The sequence below is a fragment of the Agelaius tricolor genome, unplaced genomic scaffold, assembly GCF_023055355.1.
Source record: "Agelaius tricolor isolate 1412-34295 unplaced genomic scaffold, bAgeTri1.0.p SCAF_15, whole genome shotgun sequence".
Taxonomy (NCBI): Eukaryota; Metazoa; Chordata; class Aves; order Passeriformes; family Icteridae; genus Agelaius; species Agelaius tricolor.
In genome coordinates, this window is record NW_027269275.1 from 21,660,736 (window position 1) to 21,669,093 (window position 8,358).

Sequence of the window (8,358 nt, forward strand, 5' to 3'; positions counted from 1 at the left end):
GCCCCATCCCCATGGTGCGCGTCCGAGGAAGGGCTCTCGGCTGAGGAGCCTGGTCTGTAATCCTGGCACTTGTGCCTCCGGTCGCTGCCTGCCGCTTGCTCCTGGGGCTCTGGATAATCTCCCTTGGCTCTACGGCACTGTCTGGCCCGCGCTCAGGGCCCCCGTAACATATACCCGCTGCCGCGATCGCAGGGAGCTGTGGCGTTGCCACTGAATGGATGGCACTGTGCCAACTCCGCTGCCATCCGCCCTTGCAGCTCTTTTCCTCCCTCCTCCCTCCCGCTCTCCCCTCCTCCTCCTCCTCCCGTCGACTTGATGTTAATTAACACACGGGTTAATTGATTTTAAAAGCTGAAGAATTACAGTTAAGTTTTCCCACAGGGTCCGGCCGCCTGGCACGCTACGCCTGGCGCGGCGCGGGGGCGGCGGCCGGGCCGGCCCTGCCAGGGCTGCTGGGGCCGGCCGGGCGGCTGGCACCGCTGCCTCGTCCTTCCGGCACCGCTCTGTTTGCTGTCAACAGCCGGCACGAGCCCTCCCTCGCTCTGCCAGGCACCTGTCTGTCAGCAGGAGCTGCGGCACGGCGGCCCCGAGCCCTCGGCAGCCACGGGCGGCTCTCGGCGCTCGGTCCCGGCCCGGGCACCCCGAACGGCAGCGAGCAGCACCAGGGGCCCCCGGCCGCCGCCGGCCGGTCCTGCCCGCCAGAACTCAGCTCCCCTCATCGGCTCCGGTGTGTGGCTTGGGGTGAAGCATCAACACCAAGGCAAAGTTGGTTTGTTGTGATTACGAGAGAAATAACCCATCTGGGCTTCGGTTTTTCACTCTCCCTTGCCCCAGTGTGCCGCTGGTGAAGGTGACAGTGTGGCAGGAGGAGGCGCAGCAGCGCTGGGAACTTGCTGCTTTCACCTTCCTGTGCTTTCATTTTATTTCATTTTGTTTTTTAAAAGCATGAAGCAAGTGAAGCGACAAGAGGAATCCATTATGCAAATCAGGTCACATTTGCATAATGTCTCATGACTGGAATATGCAAATGAGTTGTATAATTTATGAGTGCCAGTGTCTGTCTAAAAGTGTTTCCCAGAATTTATAAAAACTGCGGCGTGGAGAGGCAGCTGCTGGCTGCCCTGCCAGGAGGGTCCACACTTGCTTTGCAAAGTCCGCCTGAGTCTGGGAGTGCAAACGTCTGGGAATGGGAGCGGAGCCCCCCTTCCCACCCTGTCCTCGTGCTTTATTTATTTCCCATTACTCCCTCCACCAAGCTCCCACCTGCTCCCCTCGAACTTCTCTGAGGAGGCAGGGCCCGGGCAGCGGGCTGGATGGGCGGGCTGGATGGACGGGCAGCCCCACAGGTGGCTCAGCCGGGCTCCCTCGCGTCCCCCGGGGCTGTCACCGGCCGCGGAGGCCGGCACCGCTCAGGTGAGCGAGCTCACAGGCGCGGTGTGCGCTGAGGAGCCGCCCGGAGCCCCTCGCCACCCGCAGTGGGATGGATTCCTGCTGGCTTGCTCTGTGCCAGCTCCGTCCCTGCTCGGATCTGAGCCCCGTGACCCTGGGGACAGCTGCAGGCGCAGCGCAGGGCTGGCACTGCCAGCCGAGGGACCCGGAGGGTCCTGCCCAACGCCACGGTGTCAGCACTGGAAAGGCTCTGGAATATCCGGACATTCAGGCAGGTATTAAGAAATTTTCTTTTCTTTTCTCCCTCTTCTTTGCATGTCTGCTGATCTGGGGAGCACCAAGAGGGTGCATTTGGGATCTTGCACCTGGGCAAGCCACTGAGCTGTCTGCACAGGGATAGATGATAATGTGCAGGCCCGTGGAAAGCTGTGTGGGTCACAGTCTGCCGCTCTGGGCAGCATCTGAGGAGAAGCAGAGGGATGGGAGAGCACAGGAGAGCTCAGTGTCAGCCTTCCTCAGCTCTGGGAAGTGCCTGAAAGGGCTTTTGGGCAAGCAAGTGTGATTTGCTGTTCTCAAGAGTCTGCGTTTCAATTGTAAAACCCAAATGTTTGTCTCCCTGGTTCCAAATCATTTTTGGTGTTAGATGTCTCCAAAGTGAAGAATCCCACACTTTCCATCATTTTCAAAATACTGTGGCTGTGTGTGTGGTTTGTTTAGCGGATGCAGGTACAGGCAGTGACAGTGGCAGTCACACTGAGCATCCCCAGGACAAAGCAGTGAGTTCATAGACTGTGCCTTTACCTGTGGCTGCAGATTTCTGGTGTGGGAATATGGAGAGACCCTCACATCAGGTACAAGGCAAACCATCCTGTAGTCTGTGTGACATGCCAGTGAGAGGCAGCAGCACAGCCAGGCTCTGCAGCATCTTGTGCTTGTTGCTGCTCAGGGTTGGTGCCTGCCCCTGCACCGAGGGGTGGCTGTCCCCATGCTGGTCCTTGCTGACACAGAAAAGCAGCTGAGTCTGACCTGGAGAAGGTGCAAGGGCAGGGAACAACTGGTGTGTCCCCCTGGAGGTAGGGGGCTTTGTGGAGAGCAGGAAGGGCTGAGGGCAGTGGGAGGAAGCAGGATGGTGGCCCTGGGGAATTCCCCAAGCTCCATGATCAGTGGATACATCCTGCAATGCCAGGAGTCAGAGATCTTTTTAACCTCAAGGCAAACCACCCTGTTTCACTTGCCACAAAGGCTCCTGCAGGCTGGAAAGGAGAGAAGGATGTCTGCTTCCCTGTTGGGGTTTTGGGTGTAGCACCAGCAGATCCTACACTGGACTGGTGTGGTGCTCCAGATGGGGACCAGGGATGGGCAGGCTGTCAGGGCTGCCCAGCACCAAGGCTGGGCCATGGCTGGCACGAAGAGCTCTTGCTGTGGGGCAATGTGCAGGTGCCAGGGGTACTCACTCTTTGTTTGGGGAGAGCCCATTGCTGTGTCTGGAGCTGCCCCAGCGTGTCCTGGGCCGCCTGGGGACTGGTCCCAGTCTCACTCCTTGTGCCAAGGGCTGCATGAGGAGCTGGTCCCAGTCCCCATCCTACTCTGGGCTGTTCAGTGGGCTGGTTCTGGTCCCCAGCTCACACTCTATGCTGCTTGCTGATATTTTTATGAAACACCAAAACACATGAATGTTCTGTTGTGGTTTTGATGCTGCACCAAGGGCTGGAGAATGTTTAGGGATGAAACAGCTTTTTTTGGGTGGGAGAAGGAAAGGTCATCCAGAAGGGGCACCAAAACCTGTGTCTGCCAGACAGGATTGTCTGGTCTCTGCAGGTCAGTAACAAGGGACAGCTCATGGGGAATCTCTCACACCGCTGCTCATTCATGCTCTGGGTTTCTATTGAGGTGGTGGCTTTTGCCAGCTGAACAGAGCACACCTGACAGATTCCTGTTGCTCTCTTCCAGAGTTCTCCTGTGGTTCCTCACCTGTGGCATTGGAAGAATTCCCTGCAGCTCCATCCTTGGGACTTCCTGGGGCCTTGGTGTGCAGGACTTGCTCTCTGTCCCTCAATGAGATAAATTGTCTGAAACACAGATCCAGGGCCTTGGATCTGTGGCTCCTCTGTGCCTGGGGCTCCCCAGCAGAGCACAGTTTAGCCATACTGGCATTGCCTGTTGTTATCATTTCCAACAAGGGTTCCCATTCAGCTTAGAGTCACTCCACCTCCTGCTTGCATTCTCCCAGTACCAATGCTGTTTTGAGCAGTAGGATACAGTCACAGAGAGCTCTCAGGAAACTGCAGTTTCCTTCCCACCTCTCCTGGGCAAGGCATGCACCATCAGGCAACACCAGCCTCGGCTGGATGGATAATCCCAATTTCCCACTCTTGTTGATGCCAAACTCTGTGGCAGTGGCAGCTGCTGATGCCAATGCAATGACCCACATTCTGAGCTGGCAGCTCTTTCCCTCCCTTATTCAGTCTTCCAGAAGAAGGGTGATGTACAGACAGACTCTAAGCACTGTCTGAGCAGGTCCATGAGGGCACCAGTGTGCCAGCAAAAAGCATCAGCCACTGGCATCACATCACCAGCCTTGGCACATCTGAGGGATGTGCCCAGCATTAGGAACAGCTTGCCTGCATGGGCCTTTTTGCCTGATGGTTATAGTTCTAAGCAAAGTGTGTAAAATCTTTAAATCTTTAACAAATCTCTCATAATTCCCAGCTAAGTAGATTAAAGCTGACTGCAGGCTTTAAAAAGAAGGAAGCTGATCACTTGCAGGACAGAGAAAATAAATAAAATTAAAACAATCACAGTGTAAATGTGCAGCTCCCATGTTCCTGGTGCAGATAAAATTAGGGTGGCAGGATGACAGCCAGACCACTGGTGCTGGTTTGATGGAGGCAAAGATTCAGTGAGATGAGGCAATACAGCACAATTCTGTATCAAAAGAATTACTCAAAAGCATCAAAGATGCTGCAGGCAGATTTTATCAGGATGCTGCACACCTGGGGAACAAAGTGGTGCTGTGTGGACAGCTTCTTCAGCAAAACAGGACAGGCTGCTGAATTCCCAGGCAGAAATCAGGATCCTTGTTAAGATTCATCCTGGTGTTAAGGTCCCGAGCATCAGACCAGCCTGTTTGTGGCTCTGGTACTCTCTTCACAGTGCTCACTGCAGCTGATGTGTGTTTGTAAAGATTGCTCGGATTGGAAATTATATGGTTAAATATCTTGGCTCAGTGGAATTCAGCCACTTAGACTTTTCTTCAGTGACTGAAGGAGCAGATTTTGTAGGATTAGGCTCCTATCTGGAGAGATCTGGTGTTTCTCTTCCTTAGGCCATGTGTTCCTTTCTTAAGTGTCTATTTCAGTATCAGGTAGAGGAGCATCGCTGGCTGCAGCTGTCACAGACAGGGGAAGCGCTGCAGCCAAGGCCAGCAGTGCTGCTGCAGGTCATCCCTGCAGCCACTCAGTGCCAGCTGCTGCTGCCCTGTCTGCTGCTCACACAGTCCTGTGCCTCCTGCTCCCCAGACACTGTCACCCTTTCTCGTGCTTTGCCCTGCCTAGTGGTGCCCACTCACTTTGCCAGCTCAGTGATTCTGTTTACTTTGTTTTGCCACTGTCACTGTGCTGTCCCCAGACCCAGCACTGGGACTTTCTGCTCCAGTACCTACAGATGTGTCTCAAAGGCAGCATCATGATGACCCCTGCTAAAAACTGCAGCAGTATCTCCTGCTGCTGCCATCATACACTTGAATGGAAGCACTGGTGTTTGATCCTGAAGATCTGGGATAGCAGCAGGTTCTTGGGGTTTGCTGGTGAGCCAGAGAAATAGGTGATGCAGGACAAATCTTCTGAAGGGACAAAGGCTGCTCAAACTCACGAGCATATGCCCAGAGAAGGGAGATTTGGCACTCGCTCACTTTGGCAGGTGGTGTTTGGCTCTTTGAGAGCAGCTGAGATTTGGGAGGGTTTTGCAAACTGGGTGGGTGGTCATGTCCCTTGTCCCTCTCCCATGCCGTGAGATGAGCGGAACAGACCTGGCACAGGTGACTCAGCCTGGGCCCTCACTGCTCAGAGAGCTTTAATGGCAGAAGGAAGAAGCTGAAGTTTCCAAAGCTGCCCCAGAAAAGGGCTCCTAAAATGGTGACACTTTTGTTCTAATGAAGTTACACTTTATCTGTTCAGGAAGGAGATGGCTCAAAACGGATGGGAGGGTGCCCTGCCTTAGCCCAACTCTGCCAAAATGACAAGAGGTTCGTGTTGTTGCTCTCAGGTGACCATACAATATGTACTCAGATGCTGTACTGAGGTGACATCTGCTCCCCTTCCTCCCAAACAGGCAGCTTCCTCACCCTACAGACTGCCCCAGGGCACAATAAGTAGGTTAATGCTTGCTTTAGGGTTAGCCTGAGGGTGAGGGTTCCCTGCAGGAATAGCAGAGTGAGGTTTCCTCTGTGCCTGTGTGAGTTCATGTGTAGGGATGCCTCCAAGGCAAATGAATTCCTACTGCTCCCATTTCATCACTGTGTGCCTCTTCCTCCTTCTTTGGGATGGGGATGTTCTTTGGGATGGCAGAGCTTTGATTTTAGTTCTGCCAGGCTCATATGCTTTTTCCATTTGTCATTTGTTCTTCCATTTCCCTGCTTCCCAGTCCTCGTTCTGGCCAGGCAGGGAGTGGGAGCTCCAATGGTTGTGTTGGCCATGCCTCATGCTTCTCATGCCTGTTTCTTCTAAGGCCAGACTGACTCCCAAAAAGGAAAACAAACAAAAACATGCCAGTGGTTTTGAATTACAAATCTGGGTGTTCAAAATGCATGAAATGAGAAATTTCAGGTGCTTACTGCAACATGAATCCACCTGTGTTGGACATGAGTGGCATTTCCTATTTATGCTCAGACTCTTGAATACAAAGTTAAAACAGATGTCAAGGCAGCTGTGGACGGAGAAAACAGCATCAGGTTGAAGAAGAGGGAGGGTTTGGTGTGTTCATCATTACACACTTTGGCTGTGGCAAAGGAAAGTTAAAGAGGTGCCTAGAACCAGGTATTCAAAATGAATTTCCTATTTGTATAGTAATGTGTGAAGTTCCTGTGTTCAATTTGCATGTAAATATTGAATTATATTGTTACATAAAAGTAGTATTGACACTTTCCATGGAAAGATTCTCTTTTTGATTGCTTGCCATTTCTTGACCTACATTCCCAAACCACAGAACCTGCCATGCTGGTGTGATTCAGCCCAGCCTCAGGTGTGAGTGCCTGTTCTTTGGTGACCTGCTGTGTGCACAGATCCTGCAATGGAAATGGATCAGCCTGTGGCAAACATGGTGAGTGGTTGTCATGTGAGGGGTTCCTCATCCCTCTGTTGTGGAACCTGAAAGTGTTGGTGGACGTCAAGCAGTGGCTCCAGAGCTGCCTGGAGTGGCCTGGAGTGGCCTTTAGTGCCAGATGCAGCCGCAGGGTTGGAGGGGTGGTTGTGTCACTGGAGGCAGCACACAAGCCAGGATCCTTGCAGACAGCTCCTTGTCTTCCACACCAGAGCAGGAATGTATTTCTTTGTGGAATTGCCGAGCACTCACAGTTTTGCTTGGAACATACAAAGTGCTACAAAGTTGTTAAGTGCATCACAAATTAGAGCTAGACACCTTGAACCAAAATTAGAGGACGAGTCTTGCTCTTGAGTCTCTCTCTGTCTCTGTTTGGCACTTGGAAAGTGCAGATGATGAAACTTTTTTCTTGCAAGGGTGTTGAGATTAGGGACTGCCCTTGGAGAATGAGAGTGATGAATGTCATAGAAATGTCACAAGCAGATTAATAGCAAAGTTTTGTGAGAGGTTTGAAAAGTGGGCACTAAATGCAAGTTGGAGCTGGAGCCACACACTGAGCTGTGGTAGGAAGCAGTGACTGATGCCTTTTCTGTGCATGTATGAATTAATAAGTACAGGATAGTGTGAGATGTGCATCAGAGCCCATAGCAAATGCTTATGCAGAATATCCCAGACTATTCTGGCAACCTTGATTCTGTCATATCCAATGTTCCAATAATGTCTTGTAATTGTAGTGTTTTTCTAAAATAGTTCTACTGTAAGCACTGTTCATAAATTAGAAATTCCATCTGCACTTGTGCATGTTCCCATACTTAGTCCACCTAATGAGAACTGCGAGGTTCATTGTCCTTTGAAAGCTTTCTCAGTAGTAAATGTGATCAGAGACACCAGAGCATTCTCTTGGCTATCAATCTGCAGATAATAGAAGGTCCATTTCTTAAGTACACACAAAAAAGGAGAAGAAGAAATACTGGCTATGACATAAAATGAATTGTCTTCCTCCATGCCCTTGTAACCTAGGGCATGTAGTGCAGGCTGCCAGCCATCGCTTTGCAGATTTAGAAGTGCTGGAATCTCTCTGTCTGTAGCAGGCTGCCTGATGGATTGGTGAGTAATGGACTCAGGGAGTGCATTACCAGCACCCAGACTAATGGCTAGCACTTGCCCATGGCTTTGGCTATAGATCATCCTCTGTGCTATTCATAAGCTCTTGCCAGTCTGTCTCTGGCACTGCTGCTGCTGTAACACTGTTTGCCTGAATCATTCTGCACCAGCTGCCACGCTTCCAGAAGGTGAAGAGGAGAAGACAGTGAGTACCAGCTCTCACTCTTTGGAGGACAGGTTAAAGGATAAGGTAATGGACATGATACTCGCTCACCCAGTGTTACTAGCACGGTAGCCTGGAAAATGCATTTGGGTTTGCTCTTCACCATGAGGCACTGTCCCACCCCTGCCTGAGGTACCTGTGCCTGGGATCTTTTCTTTCCCAGGCAGACCAATGTTATGGGTCATGGCAAGATAGGAAGGGGAGGCAAAGGTGGTTGGGGTGCTGGGTATGCCTCTGACATGGCTTCTGGAGTGTTGGAAGAAGTGTCTGGATGGTGCTGTCAAGATTTCGCTGTTTGTGAGCTAAATAAGGTAAAATCAACCTTC

At 51.8% G+C, this 8,358-nt stretch overlaps 1 long non-coding RNA gene across 1 annotated transcript; it reads left to right on the forward strand.

Moving 5' to 3' along the window:
• The first annotated feature begins 244 nt into the window (after positions 1 to 244).
• LOC139596548 (uncharacterized) lies at positions 245 to 6,531 on the forward strand. The gene is made up of 2 exons (XR_011681343.1): positions 245 to 1,664; positions 3,340 to 6,531. It is a non-coding gene; the product is annotated as an uncharacterized lncRNA (long non-coding RNA).
• Positions 6,532 to 8,358: the final 1,827 nt, after the last annotated feature.